General features: G+C 38.0%; 1 long non-coding RNA gene across 1 annotated transcript in view; it reads left to right on the top strand.

The window, feature by feature from the left end:
• The first annotated feature begins 259 nt into the window (after positions 1 to 259).
• Positions 260 to 24,934, top strand: part of LOC115239271 — a 321,179-nt gene continuing 296,504 nt past the window's right edge. The window contains exon 1 of the long non-coding RNA XR_003884616.1: positions 260 to 690. This is a non-coding gene — a long non-coding RNA (uncharacterized LOC115239271). The remainder of the gene's footprint in view (positions 691 to 24,934) is intronic.

Genomic DNA, 24,934 nt, shown 5'->3' with positions numbered 1-24,934 from the left:
CTACTCTTTTTAATCATATTGGATATGAAAGTTTGTATAATTAGTTGATAATATATAAATATATATGATACAATATACTTTTACGAAATTTCATAAGTCAGCTGTGAAATAAGGGATTCTCTCTCAAAATCACCATAAGATATGATAAATAAATTTTCTATCTTATTGTATCTATCATTTTGTATCCAACATTTTAAGCAGGAAGGACCGCCTTCACAAGAATTCGTATCTAATCTTTTTTTTCTTTTTGCAGGTCGTTTCTCGGATTGTATCATTTTTCACGCGAGGCGGATCTGCGTAAAATAATGCGCGCTTGTATCAGCGAGATCTATATTCTATATTCTATAGCGGTAATAAGAAGGAATACAGAAACAGCCTCGCGTGCTTGCATTTCCATACATGGCGAATCGAGGAAAGGGCGTTGCATCTTGGCATCTTTCGCGGCCATTTTTCTTGTCGGCTCATCGATCCGTATCCGTGAATTTATTGCTTCGACCGTGAGACGAGGACCGGACTTGATCCGCGGAGCGGACTTGATTCGCCACGCTTCGGAGAAGCCTCTTCGGGATAGCGCCTTGTCCGTCAATTCCTCTCCCCGCAGTGGAAACATTCGGCGATACACATCGATTATTTATCCGCCGTCCCTGCAAGTTCCAACGCGCGCAATTCCGTCCATCGTTCCGTTCAATGGTGAGTCAAATCTTTAATTTATTTCTCGATCTCTCTTTTGCCTTCCCTTTAGAGAGAAAATATATTGTCTACACTGTAAAAAAATATATAAAATTAGTATCTTAAATGGAATCAGCGTAATATTAATGAAAAGTAACTGTGAATAGTTATTGATAATTAAAAGCGATTAAAAGTATAGTATTGCAAATCAGAAGGGCAAATCTCATCGAAAGAATCAGTTAGTGACAATGGTTGTTCAAACAGTAATATTTTAAAATGCGTCTTATATTATAATATTATATATTATAAATTTATAGCGTAATATATTTTGTTAAAGAAATATTTAAGTTTAACCAAGAAGAGTTTATTTATTTCTTATAAATTTGTCACATTTTAAGAGTAAAAAAATTTAATATCAAAAAAGTGTATATGAAATATAAGTATAAAATTATACAATAAACAATGGAATTGTTATACATTTCTATTGTTTATTGTGTAATTTATAGTTATTATTCATGTAATTTTTTGTAATATTTTTTTTACAGTGTATGTCAAGTTGCATGGATCCTTAACGTGGCTCTCGAAATTAAATGTCAAAACTTCGGGAGCGTATGGGAGATCGATAAACTAAGAAAAAAAGTCCTTTAGAGATTTGCTCGTTTTTGCTTTGTTTTGAAGAAAATCGCAAAAAAGAAACAAAAAATTTTTACCCAAAAATTAAAAAAAACTAAAATTATTAGGTTCATTAAAAAGTACCGTGAGATAAAAGTTGTAGAGCATGGAATTAAGAAAAGAGAGTGAGTTAGAATCTTGAAGTAAAATTAGAGGATTATAAAATACGCGACAACGCAAGATTATTGTATCCTGTTTATTTTAGTTTATGTTTACATTTCTGCTGTCATTAAGGAAGTGATAATATGAATAAATAAGTGTAAATAAATAAGTAAACAAAAAAGCTTTCATTTTTTCTTTTATTTAAATAATAAATATTTAAATAAACAGGATACACACACACAATAATCTCGCGTTGCCGTGTATTTATTTAATTATTTTTTATTTAATCCTCTCATTTTATCTCATGAGGATTTTAAAATTCACTCTCTTTTCTTAATTCCATACTCTACAACTTTTATCTCATGGTATTACAATAATTTTAGTTTGTTTTAAGTTTTTTAGTAAATTTTTTTTCTTTTTTTGCGGTTTTCTTCAAAACGAAACAAAAACGAACAAATTTCTAAAGAACTGTTTTTTAAGTTTATCAATCCCTCACACGCTCTCAAGGTTTTGACATTTAATTTCGGGACACCCTGTATAACGGTTTTTCTTTTTATTTCTTATATTTGAAATATATATGCATTGCTCTTCCATTTTATGGATATGTTCTGAAATGTGATATAAGTCATTTAATACTTTGTGTGATTCCTTTTTTAAATGCGAATTCTCTGCAATTTTGTAAAAGTGACTTATGAAAAATTCCGATCGTCATGTCGGCAAGTACGCGGCAACGATCGTTTGTATTTAATAACACGTCCCAGAGAGCTGCCATAAATTCGCCAGCACGTTCTTAATTATGCTCTCGCGCCGACCCTTGTTAAGTATGTATCAATTATCGGGTGGCACGATCGAGTCTCTCTCGGCGCGGCGCGAGAAGATGATAGGTTCCGAAGATCCTTAAGAGAAGCGTGTTGCTCTCGTTACCGACTCTCGTTTATCGCAAACGAAGCGATATTCGGGGCGCGTCGTTTAGGCCCAATTCCGACGGTGTAATCGACGGTACAGCGCGCACGTTCCTAAAAATAATCGTATCGGCGCGTTGTGGCGATCGGTTCGAACATTATTTACGAGCGTTCGAATCGCGATGGTTGGCCCTTTCGTTGCACAAGCGAAAGGGGGATCAGACGATCCATCACGGATCGAAGAGCGTAATACTTTCTTCGATTGAAGTTCAGGCGAGGAGAATGTAAAAATGGAGACATGATCGAAGTCTCTCGAACTACGTAAAAACAGGAACTCGATCTCACGGTAGGGGAAGTCGTGCAAAAAAGAATAACGATGTGATAAAGTGCGGGAAATAAAAAAGACACCGATGGCGGTGGTCCAGAATGTAACCCATAAAGTAGAATACGCGAGCATTCGGTGAATCGCGCGAACGCACAGAATTTGCAATTATATATATCACTAAAAGGAACGTGCACGCAACGCGCGGGACAAAACTATTTTCTGGGCCCGTAATAATGCCGCCAAATAAGTCGCCGAGCATAAATCTTTTCGCGACTTTCTCGCGTTGAGGAGGACATCCTCTCCCCGCGGGATCCAATTGCACGATAAAAAGCCAATCGATCGCTAAAATTTCTATTCCCGATTTACGAGTTCGATATTAAAATTTATCACGGTCGATATTGTGGTCAGCTGCCTTATTTCGGATTGCAAAAAAAAAATTGCGCTTTAAGATTAAAAAGACTCAGATCGTATATAGATAGCAAAAGAACTTCGAATCGTTTAAGAACTTTAAGATTTAAGATGATGGCGTTTGGCGCTCGTAATTTCTTGCGCTCGGGCTCAATTTAATTCGGCAATTTAACGGATTCACGAGAGAGAAAGCAAACCCGCTCATTCATGGGAGCACTTGCCGCGTTAACGCTTCGCACGTAATTACAATGGTCCGGCGCTAATCTGATCGGATTAATTTTTTCTGAATTTGGCCACGTACCGTGCGCGGCGGCGATTACATCGGCGGCCGTTCGCGCTCTCACACCTATAGGATTAACGCCGTTAATGGATTCTCCGGATCGCGTAATTACGGAGTACGAGAGGCGCGAGATCTCGCACGTGTGCATCGCGGCCGTACTCGATCTCGCGCGTCTCCATCTTGAACGGGAAATAATTGCATCTGTATAGGCTATGGTATATATATATTTATTTATTTATTTCACAAAAATGGTCTCTAAATTTTGCGTAACAATATTCCATATCTCCTATAAAAATAATGTATTAATAAATAATAAAAATTATTTCGATTGTGATTTTCACTGCTTTTCGATTAACTAGAGTCGAAGTAGCAACTTTTAGACAAGTAGGGAATTTGATATAATTTTGCACTAAATGCAAATTACTGTTGCTCATATATAGAGCCTCAAAATATATTTTTTTCAAATTTGCATAAAAGAATTATCGATTCTGGATATATCAGATAATCAAATCTGTACCATATTTTTTTATGTAGAGTTATGTTTGTATTTTTTACTCGATGAACGCATCATGTATTTTAATTTTTTAATTCTACAGTAAATAGTTGCTCCGAATTTTTATACTTTATCACGAGGAGCAAAACTCCAGTCACGTTCATATACCGAGACTGATATATCGATCGTTCGTCATTCATGTAGAGAATCGCTGTCGCGTGAGATATCTGCGAGACGCACTCGACGGGCATCAAACCGGTGGCCGAAGATAGGCGATTCTTTAAAAGCGCGTCCCTCTTCTGTACCCCGTCTTTGTGAGCCGCGGCTAGAGACACGGTATAAAGAGTCAACTTTGTAACAGAACCGATCATAAAGATGGCATCCCTATATGTATCTTTCCTCCTGTATATGAGCATTAAACATAAATCTCTGTCGAATGAATAACCGTCTCCAACGGAGAAGAGGGGAGGGAAGGAGAGGGCTCGCGAGAACAAAGTCGAACCTATTAAAAGTAGCACACAAAGTAGCTCCTCAAACGCGGACCCACATCGCTGCTGCCCGTTCCGCTAATAAAACGTTACAAATTCGTCGCACAGGGGATAGTTTATTACACATGTGAAGCTTTCGTCGTGAGGAATCGCGTCCGGCGTGCCATTTATGTCCTACGAACACAATGACGGATTAAAGCATTTAGAGCCTATAAGTGCGAACTGGTTTTAAGGAGAAGACCCCCATCTCTAGCAAATATTTAAAATTAAAGAAGTTAGGGACACACATGCTTTTTCTGCATATTTAAAATATCACTGCGCGGATTTTTCTTTTATTTCTGTGTCCGGCTTTTGATATGCTCCACGTGTTCTTGTATGTTTCGCGCCGCGTTAACGATCGCCGGCCGCTGAATTTATTTAAATCTGTGGAAAAAAGTATTGCCCCGCGTTTTGAGCAGTCGTGCAGAATTTTATACGCGAGATTTTATTGCACTTGGTTTCAGAATTATTTACACATGACAACGTGATTACATCATAAAAGTGCCTTTTATACGATTTGAATGGCATATCCGGTATACTATCATACATGTGTATGCGCGTCTTTTCTCTCTTATGTTTAATGCGAATGTACGATCATCTTCTCGTCTCGGCACTAACGCGCGGAATAATAAAACGAAGAGAAAAGTTGCAAATTGTGTTTTACAATCTCCTTGGACGTCACAGTTACGAGGTGCTTTATTCGGTTATAAATTCTATTAGCGATCCTTCCGAACGACACTTTGAATCGTTGCGTCTATATTGTTGGCATTTGAATGTGTCGCATCCACTGTCACATTTGCAATTTTTTTATTTTCCCCTCATGATTTCTTTACACCGTTCTCCTCGTCATATGATTTCACATGCATCAAAAATTAAGAAAGAATTTCTAATTATAGCTATAATTAAATTAATGATTCACATATATATTTACGATATAATAAATAATATATAATAATAAATAGAACAAATGTTTAATTTGTATTTGAATCACTCTAGTTTCTTTATCTTTACTGTAACATACGTCGGAAACTACGCGCGACTGTGTTCGCGTAAAAAAGACCTTGATGAATGGTTGCATCACGATGTTTGAAGAATAGGTCTTAACCTTTTCACGAGCATTGCCCGATTTTTGGACGTTTCACGAGGAATCGGTGCATCGTGCGAAGGAAAAAAATCGTCCGTTTTCAATCGAACGGATGGGGTAAGAGCGCGGACAAAGGCGGCATTGTGCGTCAAATTTTTATAAGGATTCTCGAGATTCTCTATTGTGCGAAAATTGGGGGCTTACGCGTCGCGGGAATTGCGGAGGTGGAGAAAGATGGCGAAACGGGTTTCTGGATTCTAAGACTGTAAAAGAATTGATCTCTTTACGGTTTGGTGCTTTCGGTGGAAAAACGCTTCTTGCGCCACATCTGTCCATGTGTAAATTCAACGATGTCAGAAATGAATCAAACGGACATTTTATGAGAACATACCGGGGTTGTTGGAACAACTGCATTTTATGTCAGTTTTTAGTGAAGAGAGTAAAAAAAAAAATGATTTATTAAAAGTTATTTTGTTGAAACATGTATTAAAAAATGATTTCTCTTTTTAAAAAAAACAAAAATTAAATGATTTTTATATAAATCTAAACAAAAATTCTCTATTTCAGCAAATTTTAAATAAACTTTATCTTATAATTTTAAACAGATAGGTAAAAAATTCAAATAGTCAAATATTCAAAGGGTTTTGTTTTGGTATTGACGAAATCCTTTTAGAGGATCATTGTTTCTTCGAGAACACTCGTAGCCGATCAATATTTGGATCGATCGAGATCTGATCACGCATCAATATTTTCAAATAACCGGTTAACCAGAAAGTAGATCTCGACTTTCCCCTTCTGCTCTAAGATTCGACGAAGAAAAGAAAATCCTTTCGGGACACAACAAAGCGCCGTTTGGGTTGCCGCGTGTCACTCTGTGCTTAACAAAGCGCCATTGACGAACCGCCGTATATAATATAGAATTTCCAGAAATCTGGATTTCCCAAAGAGAATAGAGGATCGAGAATCGCGGTTCCTTAAAGGTTCGCTGCGTTCGAGGATTTAACAGGGGAGTCGATTCGCTGGACCTTTCCTCTGAGACAGCACCTGTTGGGAAGATTTTTTTGGTCAACTCTCCCACAGACGATCTTACGTGAACTTTCTCACGGCCGGCAATTTTGCCCGTTACACAAAGATCTAATTGATCTATTTTAAAAATAATATAAATGATAAAATTAATTTATAAATTACTTACCGCATATGGTTGCTCCGTACATCGTTCGATGGTTTTCCAGATCTTTTCTTCTCTTATTCACATTCCTTACTGTTTCCTTGTGACACTCACTCACTCGCGAAAACACAATTAATTATGATTAGTCATATACCCAACAATCCGGTTAACCAGAAAGTAGATCTCGACTTTCCCCTTCTGCTCTAAGATTCGACGAAGAAAAGAAAATCCTTTCGGGACACAACAAAGCGCCGTTTGGGTTGCCGCGTGTCACTCTGTGCTTAACAAAGCGCCATTGACGAACCGCCGTATATAATATAGAATTTCCAGAAATCTGGATTTCCCAAAGAGAATAGAGGATCGAGAATCGCGGTTCCTTAAAGGTTCGCTGCGTTCGAGGATTTAACAGGGGAGTCGATTCGCTGGACCTTTCCTCTGAGACAGCACCTGTTGGGAAGATTTTTTTGGTCAACTCTCCCACAGACGATCTTACGTGAACTTTCTCACGGCCGGCAATTTTGCCCGTTACACAAAGATCTAATTGATCTATTTTAAAAATAATATAAATGATAAAATTAATTTATAAATTACTTACCGCATATGGTTGCTCCGTACATCGTTCGATGGTTTTCCAGATCTTTTCTTCTCTTATTCATTCCTTACTGTTTTCTTGTGACACTCACTCACTCGCGAAAACACAATTAATTATGATTAGTCATATACGCAACAATCGCGAAACACTTCGCACGGCGAAACAATCACACAAAAATCGTGATATAGCAATCGTTTAATTAATAATCAATTTATGCTCGCGTTTTAGGAAAATTTAAAGTATCGGAATATATTTTATCCTAAGCATTGCTAGATAAATAATTATTATCCGTAAGAATCGAAGGATCGTAACAAAATTTATAATTTTTATCCTTGTCGCTTCGATTTTTACTTGCAATAATGAATAATCGCTCTATGTATGTTAAAGGTTTATCGCAATATAGTTTCGTGTCATGTATCAAAAGTTAATTAATTGTTAATTGTAATAATTATAGCGCATTATGTAGAGAGTCGTGATCGCATTTAGGAATAGAATTAAAAAATATACGATAGCGTTTCCTATCTATTTTTACTACTTTTTTACTGCTCGAGTGTCACTCTGCGAATGACAACAACACAGTAACACGTAAACAACGCTAAAAGTTACCAAGGCAAGAACACCATGCTTTTGAGATAAATCATTGCCGAAATATATTTTACGTATTATATTATATGTATATGTTTTAACCGTGTTTGGTCGGTTTGGAGGGAGATATAGATGCTGGAAATATAGAAATGATAAAGTAAAAGAGATACGGGATAAAAAATAAATAATTTTTTATTGCACGTTAAAAAATATATTCAAAAATGCTTGACTGTAAATAATTAAAGAAATCTGCCTTAATTTATAATAAATACTGTCAATTATTGGAATTTTTCAAGTTTAGCTAAAAAGAAAACCTACTTAAATAATAACTAATAAAATAGTTGCGAGATGATTTCCGAACATTAGATGGTATTTAACAGTATATATCAAGCAATAGCGATAGCTAATAAAACTCCGTAGTGCACGAAATATAAGGGAATGTCTGCAGTCAGGTACCACACGATTCGAGCGTTAATTTCTCTCGCAGGCTAGCGAACTTATGATAATGCAATTATACCTTGCAATAAAACCGCGCATTTTTTTTAAATCAGAGATTCAATATAATTCAGCACGAAGGTAGGCTACTTTCTTACGAAATAACTGAATAATAAAAACGAGACGAAAGCCAGGTGGCTGCATGATGTTTTAAGGCGTCTCAAAGTTTCACGACTCTAAGGGGGTTCGCGCATGTGCGCACTTCCATTTCACTACGGTGCCGTAAAAATTAATCCGATCGTTAAGGATCGTCGTAACTGTCAAAATATACGGCCCCGCATACCAGTCGAGCGAAAACCTTCCGCGGAAGTGCGTGAAATAATTATCGTCGTGAAATCCATTCCAAGCATTAGGGATACAACGCACCACAGGCGGCCGTTTCTCCATCATCGGTTAACGAATAGCGATTATATAAACGTCTCTTTGAAACAGTAATGCAGATGTCTGCGAAATATTCTCACATAGAATACTAAATTAATTACTTTATAATTAGTAAAGAAAATATATTTATATATTTGTATGTTGTAATGAATATATGATATAATGTTGAAAAGTTATAATTTGGATAAAAATAGCTTCTTCAAAAAATTATGAATATTTTAATATTTTATTTTAATTATATTACAAAGTTATATATATAACTACATATTATATATATTTTTTTTTAAATACTGAATGTACGTGGCATCAAACGCAAATTATTATGCGGATGTGTCTCGTTTCCTTTTTAGATGTACTTAACTATATACTTAACTATGTGCTTAACGTATTAACTATCACTATTTATATATGTGGAAAGAGTTACTTGGCTTATATCTAAATTTTAGATAAGTGACAAATATCGGCGTGTATCGATAATCTCGAGCATTAACTTAAGATTATTGTAGCGCATCTATTCCTCTTTTTTATCTTTTCTAACAAATTATAGCACATCTTCTCTCCGAGAAATCATAACAGTTGCATTTTCTTTTCGCCTCGATTGAAATCGTAGTTAAATTGTTAAATTGTTAAAATGCATCTAGTCCCATTATTTCTAACGATTTCCTGCATTTATCTCATCGACGTCTTTGGTATGGTGAAGATGATGCTGCGACACAATCGTCTTTTTTGCTTAACGTCGCGTTCCGGTGGGTGGAGAAACCGGTGATTCAGATTGAGATTACTAATGGATCCGGTCGTGGACCGCTCGATCAGAGTATCCGTGCATAATTTGGGTAATCGAATCTACCAGGGCAGTTAAAAGGAATTGGGTCAGAGAAAGAGAGAGAGAAAGAGAATAATGAACAAAAACGTAATGACGAGCTAATTCATGACTAGTCATTGCAGTTTTTTGTATCGACGCCGCACGCCTTTCAAAGTTAAGCAAGTAAGTAATTAAGCAAACATTTGTCTGTTAAAAAAAAAAAAAATCCAAGGTGCATCATATATTTCAAATGCTCGCTCAATCGTATATTGTATGTCAATATATAATCTTATTGTTAAATATATCTATCACGCCCTCTACATACGTAAGACTAGCTTGATAAAAATGTACGCTGTTGCTGAAATTTCTCAAATTTATGTCGCGCGTTGATAGTTTATTCCAAAATCGAGAAAACTACGAGGGAAATCTCGAATCATTGTCGGAAAGGTGGAGAGGCTCGCGATAAATCGCGGATATGATACAAGAGAAACAGCCGCGGTGTGATTTGGCGCGAGGGAGAAGAAGCAGTAGATCACAGACAGGAAATCGCGATAGCAGGCGCGGGAATTCCAGCCGCGGCGTTATAACATTTCTCGAACCGGAAATGCAATATGTGGCGAGACGCACGTGGGCAGCCACGTACGTTACGGCGAGCGCGCTGGCTGCCGATGTTCGCTCCTTGTCGTGAAATGAATAAAAGATGCTGCGCCGTTGTATTTCTCTCTGTCTCTCTTTCTCAGCAGTGCGTTGTTTGTTCATTAACGCTGGCGTTGAGCTGCGTTTTTCAATGCCAGAATTATGCATCGCGACGAGAAAGCTTTAGGCAAGAGGCTTTGAATATTCGATCGATGATTAAAGCTTTGTCTTCTCGTAACACACGAGATCTTTTGGTTTTGTATAAAATCTTGCGATAAGAAATGCCGATGTGATTTAGTGACTGAAAAAACGGGTTAAATATCTCTCAACGCAATATAATATAAGCTGTTTTTTCTTTGGCTTCGAAGTTCACGATATTTCTTGTTTTCTTCCGAATATATCACACGCGAATACTTAATCAATGCCGGAAATGGCGGTGGCGTAGGATCTGTGCGGGGTGCGAGGCGCGTTAATAATCGAATCTACTGTTTATGGCGGTACCGTTGCTCTGTGAGAAGTTGGGAACACCAACGACGACAACCGGCACCGTGACGACGATAACCCAGAACGGGAGGCCAGACAAGCGTCCGCTTGCCTTCCTCCGACCGAACAGAACGCGTTCGTCAAAGAGTTTCATTCATCCGCGCGGCAAAGTTCACTCGCGCGGACACGTGTGCCGAGCAGACCGGCATTGTAAACGAGGGATTTATGCTCTTTCGGCGACACACACATACACACCCTCCTTCTCTCTCTTTCTCAAGGTTCTCCTTTTTACGCGTTTTCTTCTAACTGCATAAACTCGATTCGAGAGGGCAAAAACAGAAAGAAATCGTATTTCAATCAGCAAGGGAGGATACGCGATGGGGCGCGATGATTAGAGCTTACGACGTAGCAAGGACAAAAAGCGAGCTGTTCTAGTTTTGTAAAAGTAACATATACGATGACACGACTAGATTCGTACGTCCTTCTTAGAAATCTAATTATTCCTAATAACTTAAGTAGCTTTTTGAGTTGCCCTACCTAAGTAGCGTGCAAGAAATAAATTATAGACGTCTATAGCGCGATAGAAAGCACGATAAACTTGCGCAGGATTCCCGGAGCCATTGTCATTGCTCGGGGATCAATCTAGCCGTCACGATTCACGATCTCTCGCGTCCTGAAAGCGAGAGAATGCACCGATCGAATGCATCGATCGATAACGTTGCGTCAATATGTCGAGATAGACGTGCAGGAGGAATGTCCTTTGTGTCCAGGCTCTAAAAGAAGGCAATCTTGACGCACGACTATCGAAAATATCAAAATGTCAACGAGCGTGCCTCTTCATTATGTCTCGTCTACCAAATGCACAGATTTTATCGATTTACCACTTTCGAGCAGCTCACATACATGTGCGAACAATATTGATTCTTTCGTCGCTGGAATGGAGATGATTCGGCATTTCCTTGACTTTATCATATATATTTTTTATTTTAAAACAAGATTTTATTGTAAAATTTGTATCTCTTTTCTTCTAAATCAGTAACCTAACGACGAGAAATTAAAACAAGCTGGAAACTGTGCAAATTAGAAACTTGCACATTTGATTCCTCAACATTTTATTTCGCTCACAAACTCCTTAAAGCAAGCAGGTTTTTTAATTTTGGCTTCCTCATGGAGGAAGATATCTCAAAATTTGCGAAAGTTAGGACGTGTACAGACATTTCCCAAAAAATTCAAAATTTTGTAAAAAATGAACCCTTTCATCGATCCTCACCAAATTCAATACCAACCACCCTTTAATAATACTCTATCCATGTAAACAAATTTAACCCGTTATCTCAAAATTTGCGAAAGTCAAAGCGTGTACAGACATTTCTCAAAAAATTCAAAATTTTATCAAAAATGAACCCTTTAACCAATCCTCACCAAATTCAATACCAACCATCCTTTAATAATACTCTATCCATGTAAAAAAATTTAACTGGATATCTCAAAATTTGCGAAAGTTACAACGTGTACAGACATTTCTCAAAAAATTCAAAATTTAAAAAAAAATGTACTTTTTCACCGATTCTCACCAAATTCGATACTAACCATCCTTTAATAATATTCTATCCATGTAAAAAAATTTAACTAGATATCTGAAAAATTGCGGAAGTTAGAGATTGCACAAACATTGCATACATACATCTACACATAAATTTTTTAGGAATATGATTTTTCGACGTTTTAGAACATTCTGAACACATTGGCATAAAAAACTCGAAAAAAAATTTTGTCACGAAAACAAAGCTTCCTTTATGAGGAAGCAAAATCAGTGTGATGCTTTTTCATGACATGTTAGATCGTTACAAAGGAATAGAGAACGGATTTGAATTAAGGTTTTAAACGCGTGGGTGGATTACTTAGCCGCTGCGGCTTCCGTATTTCCCTCGACACAGTGCTATCGCGCCTTTTATGGGATAAAGAATGACGATGGCTGGAGGATAGCACCAATCTTGCCCGGTCTATCTTAGATATCTCACTTCGTTGCGCCTCGTCGTCGTCGTCCTTTTGAAGTCGACGGAGCGTTCGTTCGAGAAGAGGCGAGCAGCTCGCGTGGGTGTACGAACGGGTATCGAGTAGCCGGTCGCGCTCGTTTATTTCACGTTACTAGGCGCAACGCATTAAGAGCTGTTTAATAAATTCACGCCGGGACAGGGTGAACGTCTGGAATGAAATACGGACATATATTTCGACTCCATTCGCCATAACGGTGGGCAAGGCTGATCGATGGTTTTAACGTTTGTCTCGTTACTCGAACAAATTCTCGCTTTCTTTAATAGGATCCTCCGCCTAACACGATCATGATATATGTCCTATATTATTTTTAGTGTGATCAGTTTCAAAATAATTTTAAAATCTGACGTGATAGAGCAATTTAGATAACCTAACGGCATTGTTTTTTGTGGCCAAAAATCTATAAGAAACACTTTGATTAGAGTTACTGGACAAAATTTTTTTTTTGTCAGTCTATGTAATTAGCATTTGATATAGTTATGCATATTATATACATATCACGTTTAAAATCAAATGTTCGATATTTATTTAGATTAGTAGATGAACGAGAATAATGCATAATTTGATATTATGCTTATTTCGCTATTCATGATATATAGAGGATTATAAATATGATATAGGTATCGTATATTACTGATGTTGGCCGAATAGCGTCAATGTTTCGAGGTTTATATCTCAAGCAGGTGATATCTTATTGATACTTCATAAAAAGGCTTCGCTATGCAGACGCTCGAAATCGAAGAAAGGCTTGCCATCTTCACGTCCGTCAAACATACATCGAATCACAAGAGAGAACGATGAGGACCCATTGTTACCCGGGCTTCGAGAGTCTTCCTTTCGCCGTGTTCTCGATTGCTCGTTAAGTGGATCCATTCAAGGGACCACTTCTTCGATGGAACAAAAATGTTTGCTGCCTATAAAACAAAAATTGACGCAGACGGGACGACGGGATGTTTTTGCCACCTCGATTCTCCTCGATTTGCAACGAGCACATATAACTTTATCTTTCATATTACTATCTCGAAATATAAAAAGTATGGACTCCGATGGATTGTGTAACTGTTACAAAATTATTACGAGGCAGAATATAATTTTTTATATTAAGGTTTTCCAAGAATTCGGAATATGACAAAAAAGAGAACGATGATGTAAGAAATAACGCGAGAATGTAAGAGGAAATGTTAAAACCAGAGGCCATCGAAAAATATTTTCGCTAGCTATGATTTATCGTTTGGCGCAGGCGGAAAGACAAACGCATCTGTTCAGAGATGGAAATTAATGGACAAGCTAACGTCGTAAAAGCAGATGTCGAGGTGGTAATTAGAGTTAAAAGACACACGCGTCTAGTTGATGCTATTTAAGAGTAAGGGCGTGGTGGGTTGTTTCGAAACGCGGATCGAATGCTGCTACAGTTGCTGCTCAGCTGTAAATTTGAACTAATCATGAGTTAAGCATTTGCCTTCGTGATGCTACGTCTGACAGGTTTACCCAAACGGGAGAGCAAACTCTAAGACATTTCGAGAGCTATCACGACTTTGACGTGCATAAGAAAATGAAAAGAAAAGACTCGTTTATCCCTATTCATTTTATATTTAATATTATTATTTAATATTATTATATATTATTTATTACATTCTTTAATAGATCCGAAACTTGTTTTACACAATTTGAAAAAAAAAAAAAATAATTTTTTAAGAATTTTATTATCTTAATTAATTCTTAATTTCATTTTTAATAATTTTATGTAAATTTTTAATAATTTTACTTAGCGATTTCAAAGTCTCATAAATCATGTTTATATTCGGGACAAATCAGTGGCTGATCACCATTGACTCGGAGGGTTCATTGCTTAAAGATCCCTCGAACGTTTTAATAATGAAATTCCACGGTGACGTTATCGTGTAGGAAATGAGTTACGTGATTGTCATACATTCTGAATAGGCTTGCAAGATGTCGAACGTCCTTTCGAGGTTGTCGCTGCTCATTGTCAATTGTATGTACACGGATTGGTGGGAATAAGATTCGTGACGGAATCTATCCTGTCTGTCATTGTTTGATTCGTTGATCGGCAAGACAATGCCGGGAGAGATGGCTTTCATTCACACATCCTATACAGAAATCTTTGACAGATGTGTACTTTTTATCTATTTTTTAAATATACCGTCTCAAGCAGCTTTAGAATGTTTTTTCTGTGGTGTGAGAATAACGTATTTAATTGTAAGTTACTGCGTAAAAAATTATTATGTCACGTGTATGCACGTATGATAAATAGAAAATTGACAAGTTAATATATGTAAATAATAATGATAAAAATGTGATTTATGATGAATTGATTGTTTTATTTCTGTTAATACAGAATCTCGTGTAGGAATATGATTGCAAGTTTCTTCAAAGTCATTTATCCAAGATAATCGTGCACGTTCTACATGATTGATTCTAGATTGATTCACCGATTGATCCGACGTACTTAAAAAGGAATCGGCCGCGCGCGTCTTCCTTTTTGATATGGTGGTCCGTGGCGAGATAAACGCGCACACGATGCCATTTGAGATTAGAGTCCCGGTGGTACGGTTGATTAAATATCACGTAGGCGGATATATGAGACGATATTATACAAAGGAGTGTAACTAAGTTGCCCGGGCATGAACGGGTAGATTGACGCACAGTACGTGCAAGTGAAAGCTGTAGAATCATTTAGTCATAAATATGATACGGTAACTTGGTAAAGATTTAGTAAAGATTCGATATAATTATCACCGTGTTACGAAATAAAATTACGCGTTAAATATTCGTATTATCGAATCGCGTTGTTTTTCGAAGATCGACGAAAAATAAAAGGATGAAGGTGCCAGAGAAGCACGAGAAAGATATTTCAGCGAGATGACATCTGCATATTCTTATATCATCGGACTGGCGAGATAAACGCACACACGTCGAACCCTTTGCGATCGGAGTGGGGCATAAAGTATCCTTCGCAGGCTCGTAAAGCATGTGATATCATCTTCGTGGCCGATCGCCAGTTGGAGGCTTTGTCTCTTTCCGAGTTGCATCGTGGCATTGTCTTCCGCCCGTTCTTTATAGACCCCCGAATCTTCCAACGTTCGCCAATAGCGCAAAAAATCGAAGGACGGTCGTATTCTTTTTGCTCGCAAAATCACATCCTACTCTGAGTTTGAGTCGAACGGAAGGTTACGTATCTCCTCGCTTTTGTTATTCTTGCGTCGTGTTCTTGTATTTTACAAAATCTATATCTGATTGTAAAGAAATCACTTTTTTTTTTTACTTTCAGTCGATTATTATATGCTTAAGTAAAGCTTAACACGTTGAATTTTATCGTCTTTTATTGAGACAAATGTAGCCAATTCTATATGTATAATAGGAAATCTCAGATATATTTTTGCGTCACGTTCTTTGTATCTTAGAAAATCTATATTTGATTGTGAAAAAATAATTTTCTTCACTTTTAGTCAATTACACATGATTAAGTAAAGCTTAACAGGTCGAATTTTGTTATCTTTTATTGAAACAAATGTGGCCAAAAATGAGATTATGATAAAAATTGCATATAAAAAATTATTATAATATCAAATATACAATCTTTTTCGAATTATGGAAAAGCGATGAAAAAATATTATAATCCTTCATTGCTAAGGGATTATTTCGAAGGGCACGGCGCATGTATCGCGCGGCAATATCACGGAAATTCGCATTGCATGCGGAAATTATGCGCTCTCGAAAGAGCGGCACACCCGGTTTCGATGCGCGGTGCATTTGAAAGTTAAATTCCTGCCTTGGGAATTCAACAACGCGACGCGCCGACGGTCTGCTTGCCGAGGGCGCGCTTCCACGCTCGTTCGCGCGTGTTGCATTTAGATGCGTCCGCCACGGCGGCCCTTCGGCGCGCTTCCATCAATCCGTCTTGACATGCAAATAATTCGTGGAATCATCCGAGCATACGGCAGCGACGTTACAATTAATCACGCGGACCATGGCCGCGACGCGACACCGCGTCCGGCTACCGGAGTTACAATTTGTTACGGTTGACAGGCTCGAACTGCGATTCTCTCGAACTGCGTTGACAATGCGTGCGGCTTTTTTCCCTGTGCTTCGTTGCCGCCATTGCACCTCGGCGCTGCTTCGGGGATGTCGGCTGTTAGATCGATAAAAAAAAAAAAATAATTTTTTAAGAATTTTATTATCTTAATTAATTCTTAATTTCATTTTTAATAATTTTATGTAAATTTTTAATAATTTTACTTAGCGATTTCAAAGTCTCATAAATCATGTTTATATTCGGGACAAATCAGTGGCTGATCACCATTGACTCGGAGGGTTCATTGCTTAAAGATCCCTCGAACGTTTTAATAATGAAATTCCACGGTGACGTTATCGTGTAGGAAATGAGTTACGTGATTGTCATACATTCTGAATAGGCTTGCAAGATGTCGAACGTCCTTTCGAGGTTGTCGCTGCTCATTGTCAATTGTATGTACACGGATTGGTGGGAATAAGATTCGTGACGGAATCTATCCTGTCTGTCATTGTTTGATTCGTTGATCGGCAAGACAATGCCGGGAGAGATGGCTTTCATTCATACATCCTATACAGAAATCTTTGACAGATGTGTACTTTTTATCTATTTTTTAAATATACCGTCTCAAGCAGCTTTAGAATGTTTTTTCTGTGGTGTGAGAATAACGTATTTAATTGTAAGTTACTGCGTAAAAAATTATTATGTCACGTGTATGCACGTATGATAAATAGAAAATTGACAAGTTAATATATGTAAATAATAATGATAAATATGTGATTTATGATGAATTGATTGTTTTATTTCTGTTAATACAGAATCTCGTGTAGGAATATGATTGCAAGTTTCTTCAAAGTCATTTATCCAAGATAATCGTGCACGTTCTACATGATTGATTCTAGATTGATTCACCGATTGATCCGACGTACTTAAAAAGGAATCGGCCGCGCGCGTCTTCCTTTTTGATATGGTGGTCCGTGGCGAGATAAACGCGCACACGATGCCATTTGAGATTAGAGTCCCGGTGGTACGGTTGATTAAATATCACGTAGGCGGATATATGAGACGATATTATACAAAGGAGTGTAACTAAGTTGCCCGGGCATGAACGGGTAGATTGACGCACAGTACGTGCAAGTGAAAGCTGTAGAATCATTTAGTCATAAATATGATACGGTAACTTGGTAAAGATTTAGTAAAGATTCGATATAATTATCACCGTGTTACGAAATAAAATTACGCGTTAAATATTCGTATTATCGAATCGCGTTGTTTTTCGAAGATCGACGAAAAATAAAAGGATGAAGGTGCCAGAGAAGCACGAGAAAGATATTTCAGCGAGATGACATCTGCATATTCTTATATCATCGGACTGGCGAGATAAACGCACACACGTCGAACCCTTTGCGATCGGAGTGGGGCATAAAGTATCCTTCGCAGGCTCGTAAAGCATGTGATATCATCTTCGTGGCCGATCGCCAGTTGGAGGCTTTGTCTCTTTCCGAGTTGCATCGTGGCATTGTCTTCCGCCCGTTCTTTATAGACCCCCGAATCTTCCAACGTTCGCCAATAGCGCAAAAAATCGAAGGACGGTCGTATTCTTTTTGCTCGCAAAATCACATCCTACTCTGAGTTTGAGTCGAACGGAAGGTTACGTATCTCCTCGCTTTTGTTATTCTTGCGTCGTGTTCTTGTATTTTACAAAATCTATATCTGATTGTAAAGAAATCACTTTTTTTTTTACTTTCAGTCGATTATTATATGCTTAAGTAAAGCTTAACACGTTGAATTTTATCGTCTTTTATTGAGACAAATGTAGCCAATTCTATATGTATAATAGGAAATCTCAGATATATTTTTGCGTCACGTTCTTTGTATCTTAGAAAATCTATATTTGATTGTGAAAAAATAATTTTCTTCACTTTTAGTCAATTACACATGATTAAGTAAAGCTTAACAGGTCGAATTTTGTTATCTTTTATTGAAACAAATGTGGCCAAAAATGAGATTATGATAAAAATTGCATATAAAAAATTATTATAATATCAAATATACAATCTTTTTCGAATTATGGAAAAGCGATGAAAAAATATTATAATCCTTCATTGCTAAGGGATTATTTCGAAGGGCACGGCGCATGTATCGCGCGGCAATATCACGGAAATTCGCATTGCATGCGGAAATTATGCGCTCTCGAAAGAGCGGCACACCCGGTTTCGATGCGCGGTGCATTTGAAAGTTAAATTCCTGCCTTGGGAATTCAACAACGCGACGCGCCGACGGTCTGCTTGCCGAGGGCGCGCTTCCACGCTCGTTCGCGCGTGTTGCATTTAGATGCGTCCGCCACGGCGGCCCTTCGGCGCGCTTCCATCAATCCGTCTTGACATGCAAATAATTCGTGGAATCATCCGAGCATACGGCAGCGACGTTACAATTAATCACGCGGACCATGGCCGCGACGCGACACCGCGTCCGGCTACCGGAGTTACAATTTGTTACGGTTGACAGGCTCGAACTGCGATTCTCTCGAACTGCGTTGACAATGCGTGCGGCTTTTTTCCCTGTGCTTCGTTGCCGCCATTGCACCTCGGCGCTGCTTCGGGGATGTCGGCTGTTAGATCGATCTCCGAACATCTCCCGGGTCTCGAAAAAAATTCAGTTCGCTTTGCATCGTATGTGCAAGACGCTAATTTTATCAGTTCGAAGCTGGGACTTTTCAAATAACTTGATAATTCATCATATTTATTTATTATTTTGATATATTAAAAATACATGCATTTTATTAATTTTATTTATACATGTTTAAAACGCATTTATGTTATATGTAAAACTAAAATTTTATCATTGTTTACTCATATCGCATGTGCAATCTCTCAGTCTTATAGAATCTCAATATTTCAATGCTATCGTGTGAAAAAAAATTCAGTTTTGAAATATCCAGCCTTTTTAATGCTAGAACAAAGTCCATTAATCAGCGCCACGGCCAGTCGCAATAAGTTAAATATTGATTCAACCCCCCGCGTATATGGCGCGCTCGCTCGTCATGAATATGTTGCGTGTGCTGCGGAGTGCGCCGATCAAGATTAATGCATCTATATGCGCCGATAGCGCGATCGGCGGCTTAATGCATTGCACGCTGTGCGTGAATGCGCACGGGGATGAAGATAAATATTTGTACTGACGAGTCAAAATTCTCTCGCCGGCAATCGCAATCAGACGTCTATTAGTTTGCGATGACTCCGTAGCAGTCGGCGAGATTACTCTCTTCTCTACCTCTCGTTATTTCGGGAATCCTCTGTTATATTCTCGTCTATCTTTCCTCTTTCTCTTCCTCGCTTCCGATGCGGCAAGGATCCTATTCAAATGTAAATCAATGTCACCTAACGAAGGTCGAATATTCCGATGTTTCATGATGATCGACGCTTTTTTCACCACCACCGGAGAGTTCATTCGCGAAAGATAAAAGCCATGTGTCGTCATGCCACATTTGATAATGTATGTTTTTTTTTAACTGCTTTCGCTGATTGCGTTGAAGGTGCATTGCTATCGCTAAATTGTTACATGTTTAATATAAGAATTTTCATTTAGTTTGAATTTTTTAACTTATTATCACAGTTAAGCTAGAACATTTAATTCGTAAAATATATTTTTTATTCTTTTGCCGTCATCGACCAAAATCCTAGGTTCGAGTGTCTTTCGATTTAAGATGCACCTCGGCGTTAATTCAAATCGAGTTTAAAGGCTCAAATATAAAAGAATCACCCCAATCTTCCCACGGCTGGCATAATACTGATAGATGGGATGTTGTCTTTTCGTTACGCGAAGGGGAGGGCGTCTAACGCTCGAATTTATCAAAATCATTTTGATACTTTCTCAGCACAGCATGATGTCACGCGTCATGGTGCTTCGGCTAAGCCGTCATTACGGAATTTGCATACACCGATCAGTCAATGGTGGAGATTCTAGTTTCTCCCTTTTTTTTTGAAAGAGGATTTGCATATTCGCGTCCCTTTCGATTGGTGACTACTACTTGAGGGTTCCTAGAAAAAAGAAATTAACAATGGCGCGGATCTATTATGATTTCCAGTATTAAAATTTCCAGTAATTTTATTTCGCGCTTTTATTATTAAAATAAAGTGGTAAGAGAATTAGTATAGGAAAATATATCTTTGCAACGGACAAGAGAAAGTAATTACGTGCTGGCCGCGAGTATAATTTATCTTTTAACTTATTGCGCTCTTTTATGGCGTATCAGCGATGCACGTCTGAACTCAAAAAACACTCCGTTACGAGAGCATTAACGGGCGTGTAAAATGATCTGCAGTTCTCTCTCTCTCTTTCTCTTTGATCCATATTGTGGTATGCAGCGTCAGCGACCACTGCGAATTTCTCGATTAATCCACCTCGAAATCGATAGCATTTCTTGCGGCTGGCAGCGTCAGGGACGATCATAATTTCGTGCTCGCTTGTGCAACTTATATTTCATATATTCGTTCATTTATTTTTAATTTTGCATATTTAAACCAAGTACGTCCACATAAAGTAATAGGTACCCTATTTAAATAAAAAATAGAGTCATGGTATATTATTACTTTATCTATTTTTCATTATTTAGTTGAATTATTGAAAAAATTAATCATTATTTTATAATTAATAATTTTACAAAGGCTTATATTATATTATTATTAGAAAAATATAAAAAATATGATGTATTTATTGATATAATTATTTTTATTTAACGTAATTATATTTTTTAAATGCGTTTTATTTTTTCTATTATATTTAAAGATTATTTACGTAAAATCGATATTTCGTGTGCAACTTGTGTTATGCTTGAATAGAATAGAATGCGTCCCTGAGCACAGTCTGCAACTTCGATGTCCGCCGGTGGTCTTTACGATCGCCGGCGGTGGCGTTCGTTCCCATGTAATCGTGATGTCACGTTATCAGATGAGGCACGAGACAAGATGATCGAAGAAAAAGTTCGCGAGAGCTTGCGCGGTAAGCAGACCGAAGCAGTTCCGTTGAAAAATAACTTGACCTCAAACTGTTCAGCCTTGTTCTCGGTACTACAAAGTGGCAGCCTGCGAAACGGTAGAAAACGTTAGCGTGACACGCGGCTGATGATGGACCATTTTTCTCCGTCACAGATATTTCTTCCGTTGTTCGCCGATGTTGCTCGCCGTTTTCTCTCGTCCTCGAAGGCGTTTCGTTTCTTCTTGTGCGATAATATGACATCGTTGTTAAGCTTTTTACAAAAGCAGCATTTTTTTTTCTACTGAAAACTTGATACGTATATCAGTCTCCAGTGTGTTAAGTATCGTAAGATTTCTTCCGAGATTAGTTTACAGTGTCCTAATAATTGACATGTGCATGATGGTGCTAACTCGCAGCAAGACTTGTAAATAACTCGACTTCTCAGATTTTCCGCGACGCGTGTCGCGAATATTTCATGTCACGTGGATCTCTGTTATATACATATGAATCAAATAGATTCATACGCGTGAATCCTTACTACGCGGCGAGAATGAATGAATGAAATCGCGTAAATATTTATGTAACGCCAGACACGTGGGAAGGCATCGCGAGTCGGATGCACACGCATATTGTTTTTTTTTTTTGTTACTCGTTTATGACGAGATTACAACAGTGTCGACTATCGTCAAAACTGTCGGCTTAGATTTAAGAAAAAGGGAGAAAGAGACTATCGATTGTTGAAAGACGAATCACATTTTATCGCGTTTTATGACTTTCATTTTGGCGCATTTTTAATATTGCAAACATTATTTTATTTGTTTTATTAGAGAAATTGAGATTAGCTCTTATATATCGTAGATTCTCTTCGCGCGAATTAATGTTATCTATTGCTCTTGTTCTTTCTTATCAGTACAGATTTATTTTTATTAAAATTTTATTTCTATTTTATCTCTCTAGAGTAAGAATAGCTTTTTAACCGATTTATGATAAAGAAAAATCTTCTTCCTGAAAGAGTAAAGGATAATTCGTGCCAAAAGGAATTAACTTCAATACTATGACATTGTGCTTCTAAGCTCCGACGTGTGCACGTTTCTCGTATCTGTCTGGTATCAGCATTAAGAAATCTCATTTTGATTATGCACGGGATACAAGATTACTCGCGGTTGTCTGTCAAAAGACAGGGAGCCCATTTAAAATCGCTCGAGAAACAGCGCAGGGCCTGAGCGTCTCGTGACGGCCGCGAGGCACGCCGTGAGATATTACGGGATAGATCATCTCCCCGGGTACGCCGTCATTATTTCTGCTGACCTCTGCACCTGAACGCGATCCTTTCTGCATGAGCAAAGTACGTAATTTACGGGTCTCGCGTTTCTCGAACCACCGAGGGATTTACTGCGTTGGGCACCCAGGGTCACCCTAGCGGGGGTCCCCCCAGAGGGATATTTCTCTCTTATCGTTGTGTGTGTGTATGTGCAAAGTTCTTCTTTTTCTTGAAAAAGATCTTTCGTGATATCAAAATTCATGTGTAAATTAAGTATAAATAGAAAGAAATCTGAGAGAGACAGAAAGAGAAGATACCTTAAAAGAGAAATAGAAAAGATCTATTTATGCATAGAAATTTAATTTTAAAAATTGGCAAATATGGAATATGAGTAAACAAAATAATATTCTTTATAAAACTTATACATTAAACTTAATAAATTTTTATTTATATATTTATTAATATATGTCAATGTTTAATTGGTAAATATTATATGTAGATTAGTATGACTTGAATAACTTTGAATTTTTACATCTCTTTTAAGATTACCGAAGTACAGGCTTATAGGTGAAAAATAAGCACGATTAAAGAAGGCAGTGTAAACGGCGCCGCGCCGTCACGTTCGTGGATTATTTCCGTGGGAGATTATCACCTGCGTCAGGAAATTACTCGCACAAATTATCGGGATATTACGAACTATAATCGGTGTGCCAAGAAGAGATTGCATATCTTTCATGCTCGTTTCTCCGTGCGGATATTAACAAATTGATCGATACTTCTGACTCCGGTTTAAATTTCGCAATTATGGAATATAGAAGATACTCTTCATTTAGAATTTGATTCGCAAAATTTATTAACATATATATACTAATATAAAATTTATTAACATATAAACTAATAAATTTAAATTTCTAATAAAGTTTCGTTTCATAACTTAGAAGTGTAAGACAAAGAAATTTGATATTTAAGGATATTATTTTTTATATATTTTTTTTATTCGCTTGATTCTTAAACACAAAAAAAGTTGAAAAGTGCTTCCAATTTTTCTTTCCTCGAATGTTCGAGCGATTAGTCTATTAGATGCGTGAGTGCTTATATTCCTCCAACTTGCGGTCATTAAATCTCGAGATGCGGCACGTTTCTGTCGATCGATCATTAAAACGCGATAGATCGCGGTGCACGCGAGTCTCCTCGTGGCTACATTCGAGGCTGCGGCTGCGGTCCTGCCAGCATGCCCACTATATATAATCATCCGTGAGGATCACCGAGGTCGAGAAGCATAACGCGAGAATGCCGTAGAAGTGCGCTCGCCTGGAAAGGGGTTGGGTCCTCGGGTGCATCTTCTGGAGGCCCCACTCCGTGTCCGTGCACAGCGTCGGCGGGAAGGGGGACCGAGGGGGGACTCGACTCGGCCGGCAGGTGGCCTCGTCTCACGAGGCCCCCGTCCGCGGTTCACCAGCCAGGATGAGAGCACCGATGGACACGCGCGCGCCACGAGATGGAAACGTAGATTGCGGAGCCCCGTTCTCCTTGTTCTCTCTTCTTTCTTCCTCATTGCCATCTTCGTCCCCGAGCAGCGCACACGGGATCCTCTACCCCTCCTTCGTGAACCAGGATTTTTCTCCTCGGTCGTTTTCTCTGTTCGCTGCCCTCCCTCGACGCTTCTGTTAATCTTGCTGTATCTTTTTCAACGAGTCTCACGGTAGAGACAGAGAGAGAAAGAGAGAGAGAGAGAGAAGTTTATTTAGTTTATTTATTAAGACTTGTATATTACAAATTGAGAGAAAGATAAGGGGGAACTATCAATGAATTTGTACGCTGTGGTCCATGAGACATGATAATATCGCCGATCTTAAAGTATGTAACGAATCGTGATAAAAATTCGAATCGAACACATATAAGCTTCGTGTAAAAACGCACGTTCGGTTGGTTTACTTATTACGACTTGTTTTACACGATATTACGCGTGTACCTTTCTTTCAGTTATATCTTTATCGGAAAAATACG

Source organism: Formica exsecta, unplaced genomic scaffold (genome assembly GCF_003651465.1).
Source record: "Formica exsecta isolate Colony F162 unplaced genomic scaffold, ASM365146v1 scaffold37, whole genome shotgun sequence".
NCBI lineage: Eukaryota > Metazoa > Arthropoda > Insecta > Hymenoptera > Formicidae > Formica > Formica exsecta.
This window is presented reverse-complemented; position numbering and strand designations above follow the sequence as displayed.